The sequence below is a fragment of the Harpegnathos saltator genome, unplaced genomic scaffold (genome assembly GCF_003227715.2).
Source record: "Harpegnathos saltator strain DR-91 unplaced genomic scaffold, Hsal_v8.6 scaffold255, whole genome shotgun sequence".
Lineage (NCBI taxonomy): Eukaryota > Metazoa > Arthropoda > Insecta > Hymenoptera > Formicidae > Harpegnathos > Harpegnathos saltator.
The window spans coordinates 534,896-548,509 of record NW_020230045.1 but is presented as its reverse complement, the minus strand read 5'-3'; the positions used below and the strand labels follow the sequence as shown (position 1 = coordinate 548,509).

At 51.6% G+C, this 13,614-nt stretch overlaps 1 protein-coding gene across 2 annotated transcripts in view; it reads right to left on the bottom strand.

Annotated features, from left to right (window-relative positions):
• The window catches only part of LOC105191890 (latrophilin Cirl), a 501,575-nt gene extending 489,328 nt beyond the window's left edge, over positions 1-12,247 (bottom strand). Inside the window, exon 1 of one of the 2 annotated variants that reach the window (XM_025299204.1) lies at positions 11,947-12,247. The gene's annotated coding sequence lies outside the window, so the exon portion shown is untranslated. The remainder of the gene's footprint in view (positions 1-11,946) is intronic. The other variant, XM_025299206.1, reaches the window with a different exon arrangement.
• Positions 12,248-13,614: the final 1,367 nt, after the last annotated feature.

The window sequence follows — 13,614 nt, the reverse complement described above, 5'->3', positions numbered from 1 at the left end:
TCTGCAGGCAGCAGCAGCAGCAGCAGTGGTACAAAGTCCGGTCGTGCGCTTCGATAGCGGTAGATAACCGACACGAGCAGGGTACAGAGCGAAGCACCAATTAGGAATTAGATTTCTCCGGGATGCCGGATCTCTTTATTTGCTCTCTTGGCGTGCCTCTATGTTCCCCGCTGCGATCTCTCCACCGGCATCACCGGTATAAAGACACACACGTACGTACACGTACGTAATGTGTACCGGCCGCTCCGGCGGAGCGCGGCCTTCGTGGCGTACAAACGTACAGGGCTGCATCCGCCGCTCCGACGACGGCGAGGACAACGCGCATCCATCCAGGAGAGGACGAGACGAGACGAGACGAGACGCGCACTCGCTGCGATTCTGAAACCGCAGGCGACGGGGATCGATAATCCGCGTCATGAATAAACATGGGGTGGGGGTGATTTTCATCGGCTCACGGTGTCGAGATCTAAACTCGTAGAAATTACATAAATTCCTGATCTTTCTCTCTCTCTCTCTCTCTGTTGGCACGAGACCATTGACAAATCGTTGTAAAAGCGACAGATTCCGCTCGACATCGCGGATGCGACTGCGTTGAAACGGGGATGATTCCGTGCGGCGGCCCTGTGTGTGCAAGTACGAGTCCGGCAGTAAGTGTCGCGCGAGCGCAACGAGAATACACGCGTACGGAGACCCGCAGCTCTAATGAACGCTGAAAATTAGCCGCTATCTATTCATCTGCCTGGTAGCCGCGTCCTGCAGCGAGAAACGCTCGGCGAAGGGGAGATAGCTGGGGGTTAAGCTGGCGGGCGCGGTGGAAAGGCGGGAAAGAAGGAAGAGGGAAGAAAGGCATGCGAAAGCTACTGCATTCTGTCGTGTGGCACGTAGCCTCCGCGAGATTAAACTCGATCGTTCCTTCGGACGAAGCATTAAGGGTTAAGTAATGTCGCTCACGGGAGAGTCCTGCGAGATCAATCGCATCTAATAGATGTCCTTTGCGTATCGCTCGTAAGCGCGCGAGGACACCGTCGCATTGCGTGCACGCCAGCGCGGCAGCGGGCAATTCCAGCATCCGCCGAGGTAAAAATGTGCCTGGACACTTGAAAACGTTCTTGAAAGGAAGAAGAATTGACGGCTCGCACTCGGTTTGCGTTGTTTCAATTTCGTAAGCGATACCGATCGACGCGATCAACGTCGTTTCTCATTGAAATTAAGCTGTTGCGAGGAAATTTTGTACTTGGGAATTTTACATCGAATTTCCCTCTTGAGAGATATAAAGGAAACGTGTCGTGAAAGAGAGAAATTTAAATTTTCATGCAGATAAAATGTTGAAATTAATGTTGTATAAAAAATAGATCGCTCTGAATTTTTTTATTTGGTAACCCCCTGTGTATCGAGTTATTAAATACAAATCCGTTACACGTTATTCAAATGCAGTTCGAGCAGTCGGCAAATGTATATCGCTGTTACTTCCAATTTAAGAAAAGTGTGTCGAAAAAAGGCAGTAATAAAATCGGATGAAAGTTTTAAAAATATCACCGTAGCTCGTAAGTGGCGGCCCATCTACGATACGCATCACGCGAGTTTTTTTCGCAATGTTGTGTTTATCCTCGCTGAGGCTGATCCGTGTCTGCGCAAGGACGCGCGAGAAAATAGACTCGGCGAGCTCCGTCTACGCGCGTGGGTTTGTTTTCAGCTACTACATGCAACGTCAGTATTAATTCCGTTTAATTAGGTGGATAACGACACGGGGGTTCAGGATTGGATCGGCCAGCGTGTATAGCGTAATCCAAGAGATCCCGATTGATCGAGTCACAAGCTCCCGCGGAGTCTCTGTGCGCGTTAATAATGTCTACACGTTCGACCACTGCGACCACGGGCGTTGCGCGAGAGAGATTTTGTTATCCACGGTGAATCGCGCGATATCGCGCCATCGTCGGGAAAATACGAACTGTGTCGGCGAATTAAGCGCGTGTTTCGCGTATTTAGATTTTCTAATTCCAACATTTGATCTCTAACGGAAAATATCTGCCGCCATTCTCACCCATTTACGCCGTCGTTAATCGCATCTCAGAAATACAAATTTATAAAATTCATAATTAAAGATACTTTATCGTCTATAAATAAATGTAAAAAAATTTATATTTTCTGCGATTATCGCGAAAAGCCGCTTTATCGCGCTTCATGTCTCTGCCCGAGAATCAGCGACAAAAAGCGATTCCCTTTTAAAAGAGCGACGTCCGAGTCTCGTTGAAACTTGCGCTTTTGCAAAATATAAAATCATACGAGAAGCGAATCTCCGAACACACACACACACATACACACACACACACACACACACAATGCGCGAGATCAAAGGAACCAGCGAGTTCGCTCGGCCATCATTTGCATCTGACCCAAGGGCCCGCGGGCCGGACCTTCGACGCGTGACCCCCGTCATGGCGGCCGCAATTTGCGATGACTCTTGGCACCCTCGCCGAAAGTAAGTTCGCGCGAGAATTGCGAATCCGGGACGCCCCACGCAGCCGCGGAACTACGTCGGCGTCCGAAAATAAGCGCGCGTCTCGCGAGAAACGCCAAGTGGCGTGGAAAAAGAAAAGCGGCTGTCGGACGGGAACGACTTTACGAGGCGAAACTGCGCGCGCGGAACGACGCAAAGTGCCGCTTCTCGGGACGGGAGACGACGCGAATGCGAGGACGAACACGGGGACGAGGAGACAACGCAAACAACGGCGGGAAATCAGAAGATCGTCTACCAGCGGAGGAGGATTATCCGGGAAAAATTTGTCGAGGGAAACGTTTCTCCGCAGCGAGCACGCACACGCGGATAAATCGCGTTTTCCTACAACTGGATGGAGAACGGTCGATGGTGAAAAAGCGCAACGTCGGCGAATTTGAACTGGAATTTGTATTTGCGGAATTAAAACTCCGGCTAGGCTGTAGGCTTGCTGCTTATTATAAAGTGCAAAACGAGGCTATTTTGAAGCGCCTGCTCGTCACGTCGCCAGCTTTATTTACGACGTCGGGAAATGCACGCTCAAAATTTTTGCGAAATGTCTAAATAAAAGAATATATCTTAAAAAATTACACTTTTGTTCAAACAGTCGAAGTTCGAGGAACAACCGGGAAATTAGTTTATATGACAGAATTATGAGAGAAGCTAAATTAAAAAATGAGTTTCATGTCACGTTAATTTTATGGTAATTTATTGGTTGTTGGAGTAAACAGGGAATGTGTGCTTAAATTATTTTATAAATCTGTTCAGTCGATCGCAAGTGTCATTTTATAGATGTGTCTTTTCATTTCGTTTTTTTTGGTATTTTCGTATTTTCGATGGAGAGGTAGCCACGATGAGTAGCCTCGAAGGAGCCTTAAAAGACGTCACAACCTAACCGCGTTGTCCTCTTAGGATCAGATTGTTTCGTCGGTGCAACTTCACAAATATCGATAATATCTCGGCTCTTTAATGATTAACAGCCGCGCCGGCTGATAATTGCGGGCATTTCGAACACGATTCCTGCCGCGGTTTCCGACCGCGCAAAGTTATCACGTGGTCGATGGAATTTCTCTCACTTCGGAGGTCTCGTCGTGGGGTGGGTGGGGATCATCGACAGCGTGTAACCGTGCAAATCAACTTTAACATTTGCACGAGCGCGCATGGACGTGTTGCATGACGACGGAATCGTGTACAGCTTCGGGCGTACGACGAAATAACATTACACGAGCGATCCGGCGATGTAGTCGCGCATCATCCTGCAAATTAATTGTTCGCTATCTTAACGCTGGCACTGCGCTGGAACTTTGCGACTGCGACGAAATTAATGACGCATCGTCCGTTGATACGCTCGCTGCCGACGCGCGCCGTGATTCACGCCGCGCGAATCCCGATGCCGATTCGTCGTGACGTGTTGCAAATATGACGCGCGAATGTGAAATGCGTGTTCGCGCGGAGATTTTTGCCGCTTTAAATCCACTTTAATCTCACTTGACTTGTTGTTTAAGCCAGTGATGATAGTTTTCTCTCGAAAACAACGATTAACGACAACGTCGACAACGACGCCCGGCATGCTCAAAAACCCGGCGTGCGCGAAAACCCGATAACGCTGGCGAAACGGAGAAACGCATTGTTACATTCACGAGCGCAATAACGACGGCAATTTCGGGAGATTTGACACTCGCGGGAAATATTCGCCCCGCTCTTCTCTTTCCTTTCGGCCCGTACGTTTTCCCGGGATTATCTCTCCCGGGATGATTTCGAGACTTGATATTATATTCCGGCTGCGAGAGCCGGGGGAATCAGGTGGATTTAAAATTGAAAACAACTTTTAATATTTACAACAAGCAACGTCGCGACATTGAGCGGGTGGGTGGACGACGCGGTTGAGAGGGTTGAACGCTCGCGCCACCCTCAAACTGCGCGAATCGTGAAAGCGCGATGCGAATCGCCAGAGACAGTCGAGACAGAGACAGAGACAAGAAGGCAACGTCGACTGCTACCTTGGCGCTTTTCCCACCCACTCTCCTCGCCAGCACCAGCGCGCGCGCGCGCGCGCCTCTCTATCGGCCCCCCCCCCCCTCCGCGTCCGTCTCCCTTCCTGATGCAGTCGATTTCCATTCGACTCCCATGCGTTATGCATGGCGGCAGCATGTAATTCGCCTGGCGGTTGCGGACGTACATATCAAAATTAACGCGCCCTTGGCGATGCGGAATTTCCATCCCTCTCTCGCGGACAGCCGAAAAGGCAGAGCGGGTGCCGCGCCGGGGCGGTGTCTCTGAAAATCCACGCTGCCGAAGCCGGCCGGCGCGGAATTTGCATTACTAATGCGCAAACTGCGTCAAACGAAATACACCAAAGTGTTTTACGACGTATGAACGAAAGCGCCCGCTGAATAGAAGCCACCGTGCTCGTTCGCTCGCTCACGCGCGTACGTATATCTCGCTGTGTGTAATATGCGCGCGCGCGTGTGTGCGCATGTGTGTGTGTGTGTGTGTGTGTGTGTGTGTGCGTGTGCGAATGAGTGAGTGCGTGCGCCGAGCATACGAGGCCCAATCATTCAATTAACCCTGTCCTACACGATCCTCTTGATGCGATTTTATTTAATAAAGCTAATGCCGCTTATGTGGCTCCGCAATAGCCGCGACTGCGCCTTCATTAACCTCTTCGCTGCGGCACGGTCTAGCTGAAAATCAGCTGGCACCTAGCGCGCACTGCAGTTAATAATCCCATTTCGTTGACAGCGTGCAACAATTAAATCCCAATGCTACCGCGGCGTGCTTTCTAAACGTAGGAACCCGCGGCGAATTTAGCACGGATTTGCATCTTCGCGAGAATTAATTGACTCGTTGACTTCCTCCGTGGTAAACGACGGCGCGACCTCGATAGGCACGGGGACGTTGTCGTGAAAACGGATCGATGACGTGCGAGAAGTCTTGCATGAGATGAAATAATAAGATGAACGCCAAGTGAGTTGAAGCGTCGCTCTCTCTCTCTCTCTCTCTCTCTCTCTCTCTCTCTCTCTCTCTCTCTCTCTCTCTCTCTCTCTCTCTCTCTCACACGCTCTCTCTCTCTCTCTCTCACTCTCTCTATTTCTTCTTCCGTCGATCAATTTATCCGTCTTCAGCAAAATTCTATTATTAATCCGACACAGAAGAACGGCAAAAGAGAGGAGGAGCAGCGGGTGAATTAATTTAGAAGCGTCTAATTATTATCGCGAAGCAACGTCAGCGGAACGAGACGCTCTCGAAACGGCGATGGGACTTCGCCGACGCGACGCGATGCGACGCGACGCGATCTACTAGCAGCGCACGAACGCTAATAACCTGCCGACCGGCGCATTGTTCAACGGCCATGTGTGGGAGTGATTCACCGATATGGCGCGCGACAATGCCTTCTTAATATCGGTTCACAGGGCGCGACCATTGGATCGGTTCGCGTCGGCGGATTATTGTAATGAGAGTTCCTGAAGTATCTAGTTACGCGCGCGTGCGCGACTTGACCCCGGCGCGGCGTGTTCTCCTCGGCGCTTCGATGTCGGATAGTGAGAGGAGAGAGCCACGGATGATTTTCATGCCACTAAACACTCATCTTTGTTATGCGCACCCGCATCGCTCTCCTCGGAAAAAAAGGTCATCGAGATGTGACGAGCCCTTTACGTTGCCGACCGACGACCGACGCGACGCGTAAAAATACGCGCGCACGCACGCGATATTCGAGCTTAGGAGCGAGATGATTCGCCGCTCAAGTACGTAGAGATTGCTCGGAATTGATTATAAAATAAAGTTCCATTAGCTGCTCAGTGCGCAGCTATAAAGTTAAATCACGGTTTATCATGGGAGCGTTGAGCGCGCTGCTGTTTATACTAGCTTAGTACTAATGGTAATTCAATGATGAGGGGCGGTACGATCATTAATTTAACATTATTTTGCGTACATGTCATATTATGTAAATATAGGTCACAATTTGTCTGCGTGTATTGTATGCAAACAGAAAGATATTCGCGTCAAAGTGGCGGAGCATATTCTATGATTAAGTAAATGCCTTTTGCTTACTACGAGGAAAATTGAGATTCCGTTCGAGTGAAATACGCTCGCGAAAGTGCGTACTTATTTGACAAATTTTACATCTTTAGCTTTTTTTACTTCAAAATTAATTTGGAATTATGCGTTCTAAAAAAAAAATGATATTTTTGTTAAAATATGCCTTCGAGATGTATTCGTGAATTTTCCAAAAAAGAAAATGCGTTGCAACATCCTCTGTTTGGAGTTAATCAAAACCCAGGAAAAAAGAAACATTGTTTGAAAATATGATGCGTTCGTGTAACGCGATTTCGAGGCCTAGACTTCCCGTTTGTAGAAGGAAAGAATTTCTCAGAACTCATACGCATATTCGCGTGTACGTGCGCCATCACACTTTTGCAGTCCACAATTTGAATAATACAGTATGTTTAACGGGCGATGATTATTCGCATATCGAAATAAATATATCGCGCGAGCCACATTTACATTATTGAAATGTGCTCCAATTGCATCCGATATAAATCGAGTGGTATTACATTTCTATCAGCCCTGATTTCCGCGCCATCACTGATTCGCTGTCATTAATTATCCACGCGATGCTATTAATTCCTCGTAGAGCGATGACTTCATCCCGTTAACCCCGTGCAAATCTAGTTTTTTTTTCTATATAACACACAAACGCATACAGGTGACTACAACTAAATAAGATTAACGGAGCAGAAGAGAGCATTAAAACCGCCTCTCCAAATAAGGGTAACCATTAACGACGGGTCAACGACGCACAGCCTGCGTGTTTCTCACTCGCTTTTGTTCATATAAACTATTTATTCGTAAATAGATTTAATATAGTGCGTAATTTCATGCGGAAGGTAATCCTTAAACGTTCCACACGACTGATATAACGCACTTTTGCCGCGTTTGCGGCTCTGTGTGTTGAGAAGATAACAAAAAGAGCGAGAAGCAACAGGATGCTTTATAAAGACACACGCTCTCATCCTCCCTCCCTCTCTCTCTCTCTCTCTCTCTCTCTCTCTCTCTCTCTCTCTCTCTCTCTCTCTCTCTCTCTCTCTCTCGTAAATATCAGCGAATCTCTCAGATAATCCGCACGCTCGTGTTTATTGGTATTTACCAGTCTACGCTTTTTATCAAACAGAAAAGCCGCCGCGGCGATGCACGGTTTTTCACGTGCGTTAATTACCGCAATTTTCGAAGTGGCAATCGCCGGAGAAGCCCCCGCGCGCCGCGCCGTGTCCACGCTCGGCTAAATCGCGTTTATGCGCTTTCCGCGAATTCGCCGTGCATACATACGTTATCCGGTTTATGGGGAGGCGAACCGACCGGACGGACGAGCAGGCAAGCGGGCGGGCGGGCGGGCGGGCGGGCGCGCGCACGCTCGCGTCGAAAAGCGAAAACGCTCGGAAAGTGAAAACCGACGGCGAGAGCCGGCTCAGCACGGGCGACCCAATGAGTCAGACGAGACGGCCGAACGTGCCTACTTTTGAATATTTATACGCGCGCCGCCCACTCTCGCGAATATTAATTTACCGGCGCGCAAAGTACGGGCCGCGTCTGTCTGGCCGGCGCGATGGCGATGGCGTGCGCCTTGCTCGCTCGCTCGCGCGCGCGCGTACACGCACACGCGAGAAACGCACACCGAGTCCTCGGCACGCTCGTCCTCGTCGCGCACCTCCTGTAAGTGAGACCGGCTTACAGTCTATAGGTCGCGGTTCGAATCTCGGTGTGGGTGTCAAGACTGAGGCGCTACTTAATTCGGTGATTATCATTTTTATTATTGCCATTTCGTCGTATCTTCTAATCCAAGAGACGCAGAAAGCTGCGGAGGCTCGCGAAGCGTACAATCGCACAGATTAACCTCGAGGAATTCAGCCTCGGCGAATTCAGCCGCGAAATTGACGTTTCGCGGATTCCGCGCGACGATATGTTCCACTCTCTTGGCAGATTTCGACATCGTACCAATCTTCGCGTCGCACTCGATCCCGAAATTTCCCGCGACTTCGGCACACGTGCAACGCTGCGTGAAAGTAAGCGTACATTTCATGGAAGCTCTCTCCATGCAACACACCTGGGAGTGACTTAACGCATGCAATTTCAGCGAACTGGCTACGCGAGATTACCGGCGAATGAAAGCTCGCGCGCGCCGCGACCCGCGATAGCATTCATCCCCGCGCCGTCGCCGTCGTGTTCGCCATGATCCGCGTTTATATTGTTTCCAGATTCCACGTCGATCAAACGTATTCTCCGAACGAACAATTACACGTTTCTCTGCCTTCTTCCCGAGCGCAACATTTTCGAAAGGTCAATCGCCGCGTATGAAATAGGTCGTCCTCTTCTATCTCTCCTCCGTCGTCGTCGTCGTCGTCGTCGGCTCCCTCCGCTTCTCGCTCTCGCCTCCTCTCATTCTCCTCCCCACCTCCTTCCGCGGCGGGGAACGAAGGCGCGATTCGAAGATAGCCGGCCGACTCACGTCATAATAAAATTAAATTCATATCTCGGATCAGGGGAACGCGATAGCTACCGCGACATGACCTCCCGCTTATTGTACGCAAACACGTATGTCCTCCCCCTGCTGTCCCTGTCCGCCCCCACCCGTCATACGAATAGTTTTGATTCATGAGACGGCACGCGCGCTCGCGCTCGCGTGTACACGTACACGTACACGCACGCACGCGTGCGTGCACACATGTGCGTATCCTACGCCCTCCTCCTACGTGCTACACGTGCATCCTGAGGTGTGCGTTTCTCTTCTCGCGCGCAAACCCCCTTTTCCCTGCCGGGACACGACGAAATCCGACACTGCATACCAGTAACCCGACTTCCAAGCCGCCCTCCTGCCTACCTTTTTCCCTCCCCTGCCCCTGCCCCCAGGTCCTTCGCCGTCGCCCTTCGCTTCTTTCCGCGCCCGCCACGTTTGAACACGTGTCAACATGTCGGTTGACATAGATTTTTCGCCGAGATAGAGAGAACCCGAAGAATAAGACGAGAGCGCAGGCCCCCGGCTCTCGAGCGAGAGGCTGATCGACTCCTCGCTCCGCCGTGTGAGAAAGGGAATGAGGGGGCGGGGATCGCGCGCGGCGGCGAAGGGGCCATCGGGACCGACGAGGACGAGACGCGGCCGAAGACGAGGGGAGAAAGACGGCGTCTCTCTTCTGAAACCAGTTTGTACCTCTGTACGGACGAGCCGTAGTAGTAAGCCGGGGGAACGAGAACGGGAGGGGAGCTCTCGTCTCTCTCTGTTCTCGGACGAGCGAGGTGCTCCTCCGGGCGCGTTTAACACCGGGAGGCATAGCAGCGTCGCATTGTCGGCGGGGCCGATCGCGCGGGCCCGCGGCGCGGTGGCGGCGCGCACGGCGGCGTCGCAGCGTCACGTTGCCGCTTAATTAATGCCTCTTTCCGGAGAGCGTTTACGGCCCGGGCGCAACGAGATGTGAAAATAAGAGATGCCACGGGGAGATGGCCCGATGCGCGCTGCAATCCGAGCCGCGATCCGAGAGCGACGACGCATCGACCCAGCGCCAATCGCGCGCGAGCGCGCGAGCGCGCGCCGAGATAGATCTCGGATGTGTTTCAGCTCCGAGAAGGGGATTTCTCGCTTGGACGAGTCCCGGCAATTTTATTCTCGCGGTAAACGCCGACAAAATGCATCGGGGAGCGAGGATGTTCCCTCCTCGCTCAGCTTTCGACTCGACCCCGCGAGTTCGAGACGCGGGGGAGGGGCTCTCGACGCCGATAAAAGCCGATAATTGACACTCGCGATATCTCGCCGGCGCTAATGCCGACATCGACCGATAAATTACGCCGCTCGATAATTCTCCGCTTCCTACGTTCGCGGCGCTCGGCATGAATCATCCTCCTCACCCGCGAAAGACCGAGGCGTAACCATTTACATACACGTAAAGACGGCGAACGTGCTCGAGAGCGCGCTTCGTGCGACGACGACGACGGTGCGGGAGGACGAAAGATGTGTGATATATCCGTTATAATTTCGTACCGAAAAGGCGCGGGCAGGGTGAGCAGGTATCGCTTCCGTATGTTAGGGACCATTTGTTTCCGGAAAATGGCGCAATTTTGTCTCACCCGCGCGCGATGCCGGAACAAGCGCAATACCTTGGCAGCCGTAATTTAAGCAGCAAGCCCTTCACGTACCGGCTTGTATTTATTCGGGGACATGTAAGAGGGCACAAGAGAGGGAGAGAGAGAGAGAGAGAGGTGGAGGGAGCTACGTAAGGATTCTAGGTCCTGCAATTTCTGTTACGTATCTACCGTCTCAAGGGATAGTGACTCCGTCGTCGAGACGCTCAGAGTGTCGCTGAAGGTGTGTGTGTGTGTCTTTTTGGAAGTAACTCGACGTAATCATCGCGTAACGAAGCGATTGTCTCGATGCCAAATATTAGGTCGCGCTAATTCGTCTGGCAGGCACCTCGCGCGTCCGAGTTGCTGCGAATCTTCAGATGCGACGAAAAAGAAGAAGAGGGATATATCCGCGTTTCTCTCGCGTAAGGCAAATTTTTGCATAATTGATACATCACCTCACCCGAGACGTGTGCGTGTATCACGTATCTATCTCGACTAACTCGAACGTCTAACGACGTAAGATCTCTCCAGCGATTCGACTATTCCAACATCGCAGTTACGATCTAACGAGACTCTTGCACATGCAATGCGCCTCGGGCGGTCGTCTAGCTTGTCCCGAAATAGATGTAAACACGTTACCTTGTAAACACGTACACACTGCATAGATTAATACGGGCGGCAGGTGACAATTGTTCTGTTATTATTCGTGCGCGATTTTTATAAGCACCGCGATTGCCGTTGATTTCATCAACAGGCGCTAAGTGGTGAATCCCCGAAAAACTAAAATTGCCCGATGCTACGGTGAAAAGTACTTATAGTGTATTGCGGCTTATAGTGTATTGCGGCTTAGGATAACATAAATAGAAACGTGTCGCTTAAGGGAACACTTGTTGACGATCTTAACGTTAACAACATGTTGTTTCTGATGAATAGCTGATGTGAACGATTAAACAATAAGCAAGCTCTAGTAATATAACACACGAAAATTTGTACCTTTCGAGCAGATATCTCAACCGTACTCGGCGGCAAAATTTCTGTCTGTAATCAATTCTACAGATAAACGATGACGAGTGATAAATTGTAGCTTTTCTAGTACTCCGAATTTCTTTCTCGACAGCAAACTCCGGCGCAATCTTGTTCTTCGCAAATCTTACACCGCGAAAAAAATTGCTTAAATGTCCGAGAAATATCTCAGACGGCTTTCGATTTTCCACTAAAGTTTGAACGAAAAATCCAACGCAAGAGAGAGCGCGCTAGCTTCGTTTTCGCGCTCAGCCTTCCGAGAGATCGCGTCCCTTCTAATATCCCGCGCTCCAATAAGGACCAATAAGAGGACTCACCTTCTCGCGCTCGTCGCTCCGGCGGGATTCGGAACGGCTGGCAGGGTCCGAAGGGGAGAGAAAAAATCGACGAGCAGGAAGAAATCAAGATCCCTCGCGCGCCGCGGGCTTTCTGCTTTCCTCGGAGGGGTGAGTGCGTGCGTACGTTCGTGCGTGCGTACCTGCGTGCGTGTTCGGGGTCTCTCTCGCGTGCGGCGTGAGAACTCTTTTTCGGGCTCTCACGAAACGATAAAAAGTAGACGAAGAGAAGGACGATGTAGCACCGGGAGCCTCTTCTCTTCTCCGTTTTTCTCCTCTCTCTCTCTCTCTCTCTCTCTCTCGCTCTCTTGCTCTCCCACTCTTTCCTTCTTCGTCTTCGGGTTCTCTCGCTTCCCTCTTTTCACCCCGCTCCTTCGGCCGCTTCCCTTATTATGCGAAACGGCACACGAACCTCAATGGCTTCGCGTGATTATTAATTAAGACGTTCGCCGTCGAACGATACGTCGATGAAGATATCTCACCGCGCGCGTGCGACGAGTCCAGTGGCCGCTGGTCCTTATCCTGCGGCGATGTCCTTAGCTCGCGTTAATTATCCCAGCAAAGAATCAAGTCAAGTGGCGCGGTGCGTTCATGCCTAATTCACGCGTGCCGGTCATACGCGAGCGCGTCGCGTAAAGACGCACGAGGACGATCTCGAAGCGTCGTCTCGCGCGACAACACAGCTGCAGCGCGCGCGCACACACACACACACACACGCGCACACACGTACATATACACGCGCGCGCGCGCGCGGGGTTAATTAGCCTGATTAATCAAGACTGGTGAGCCCGGCTGTCGGTCGACGCGCCCGTTCCCGTCCTTTGAAGAGGACGACGCGAAATCAACGATCACGAGTGACATGTAATTTAGCGCACGCGTGCGCACACATGCGCGCGCGCGCGCGCGCGGTCGCCGGTTGGTGGTATTAAGAGAGCGTTTACGACATTAGCAGCGTGCGATGATTCATTAGTGAAAATGAGCCCGAGGCGACCGTCACTCGTGTACCCCGGCTTCGATCTTACGAGACTCGACGAGCGTCACCAGCGTCGACAACGGGACGCATTGGTTGCACTAATTATCAGCGCGATAATATTACGCAGCTGTGCCTTCTTGGATACGCGGATCCTCCGCGCTGATTAGGATAGGCACCGGACAGCAGTCCGCGAACGGCGTTCCACTACCGGCTAAGGATTATTAATTAGCCCGCGAGTGTTGCCGCGCTCGTCACTCGTCGAACGTTCCTTTGAAACGGCACTTGGATCGCGTGTCCACCGCGTGCATTCTTCGTCCTGGCCGAGCGCGATCCTGGCGAGACGGCAACTTCGTATCGCCGTTTGTCGTATCCGGCCGTTAATCGATCCTGACGACGATCACTCTCGCGCGATTGTCATTGTTCGGCGCGCGACTCGGCCACCGATCGTTCCTTCATCACGACGCTACTCGCTACGCGTCCCTCCCGACAAAATCCTCTTCGTTTCCTCAGGATATACGTATGACAGCGCGTTCGCGGTGCGCGCACGCGCGCACAATCTGTTAATTGCACAAAGTAACTGCGCGCTCTTTCCAGCCGTGCAGCGAATTAATCGTCGCGCGATCACTCGCGTCTGCCGCTCGCAGACCGCCGCGCCAACGACTCTGCGCGCGTCTCTT